This window comes from Heterocephalus glaber, unplaced genomic scaffold (genome assembly GCF_053883595.1).
Source record: "Heterocephalus glaber isolate CG9 unplaced genomic scaffold, H.glaber_assembly_v1.0 deba00000122, whole genome shotgun sequence".
NCBI classification, from domain to species: domain Eukaryota; kingdom Metazoa; phylum Chordata; class Mammalia; order Rodentia; family Bathyergidae; genus Heterocephalus; species Heterocephalus glaber.
The window spans coordinates 4784477-4786251 of NW_028258138.1; the positions used below are offsets into that span (position 1 = coordinate 4784477).

General features: G+C 49.1%; 1 pseudogene; it reads left to right on the forward strand.

The window, feature by feature from the left end:
• The first annotated feature begins 647 nt into the window (after positions 1–647).
• On the forward strand, positions 648–1562 carry LOC101717154 (F-box/WD repeat-containing protein 2 pseudogene; annotated as a pseudogene).
• The last annotated feature ends 213 nt before the right edge of the window (positions 1563–1775 follow it).

Here is a 1775-nt window from a genome sequence, read left to right on the forward strand (position 1 = left end):
CGGGACACGGCTCTGGGAGCAGGGTGCCTGGGAATGACGAACGGGCTAAGGGATCTGGAGTACGCTTTAGAGAAAGGAAAATTAGGTCTCGGAGTTCCTGTCACCTTCTTCCTCCCTCCTGGTGCCTGTTTTCTTAACTGTGAAATGAGTTAACAATGATGTCCCCGGGGCTACGAGGAGTGTAAAAGGTGGTGAAGCCCTGAGAGGTGGTTTAGGAAGTACAAAGCGTTGTAATAATGTGAGGGAGAGCACCATAATTGTGGGTATGCCATGGAAACAGAAAAGTGAAACTCTGGATCACCTGATTAGTCTGAGTGGGGCAGTCCAGCTCAGGCATCTCTCCAATAACCTAGAGACTCTCCTCAACGGGACTTCCTCAAACTCCTTCCCCTGGAGCTCAGTTTTTATTTGTTAAAATGGCTCGATCCTCAGACTTTACTCACATGCTGCCTTGTCTCTAAACAGTGGAATAAGGGGATAAGTCCCTGTACAGAGGTGTGGCAGACTGCCTGTAAAAATTTGGGCTGGCAGATAGATGATTCTGTTCAGGACAGATTCTGTTCACTTTGCACTGAAAGGTTTATTTGAAGGCTATTTTGAGGATAAAGCAACTGGAGGACCATGAAGTCTTTGATTCATTATTAATTGGACACAGTGCCAGAGTGTATGCACTTTACTACAAAGATGGACTTCTTTGTACAGGGTCAGATGGCTTGTCTGCAAAGCTGTGGGATGTGAGCACAGGGCAGTGCATTTATGGCATCCAGACCCACACTTGCACAGCGGTGAAGTTTGATGAACAGAAGCTTGTGACAGGCTCCTTTGACAACACTGTGGCCTGCTGGGAATGGAGTTCCGGAGCCAGAACCCAGCACTTCCGGGGGCACACCGGGGCAGTGTTTAGCGTGGAGTACAATGATGAACTGGATATCTTGGTGAGTGGTTCTGCAGACTTCACTGTGAAAGTATGGGCTTTATCTGCTGGGACATGCCTGAACACACTAACTGGACACATGGAATGGGTCACCAAGGTGGTTTTGCAGAAGTGCAAAGTCAGATCTCTCTTGCACAGCCCTGGAGACTACATCCTCTTGAATGCAGACAAATATGAGATCAAGATTTGGCCAATTGGGAGAGAAATCAACTGCAAGTGCTTAAAGACATTGTCTGTCTCTGAGGATAGAAGTATCTGCCTGCAGCCAAGACTTCATTTTGATGGCAAATACATTGTCTGTAGTTCAGCACTTGGTCTCTACCAGTGGGACTTTGCCAGGGTCATTAAGACTCCTGAGATAGCAAACTTGGCTTTGCTTGGCTTTGGAGATGTCTTTGCCCTGCTGTTTGACAACCGCTACCTGTACATCATGGACTTGTGGAGAGAGAGCCTGATTAGCCGCTGGCCTTTGCCAGAGTACCGGAAATCAAAGAGGGGCTCGAGCTTCCTGGCAGGCGAAGCTTCCTGGCTGAATGGACTGGACGGGCACAATGACACAGGCTTGGTCTTTCCCACCAGCGCGCCTGACCACAATATTCACCGGGTGTTGTGGAAGGAGCATGGCTGACACCACGAGCCACCACCACTGACTGACTTTGGGTGCCAGGGCTGCAGGCTTTGGGTGCAACCTCTCTGGCAGCCAACTGCATGAACCAAAGTTCTCACCTAATGGTATCATCACGCAGTGCACAATCATTTATCTATGTTTGCCAGGGGCCAAGGCTCAGGGTAGGGGATGGCTTGTTTTATTGACATACAGTGCAGCATGCTAATGGGGTAC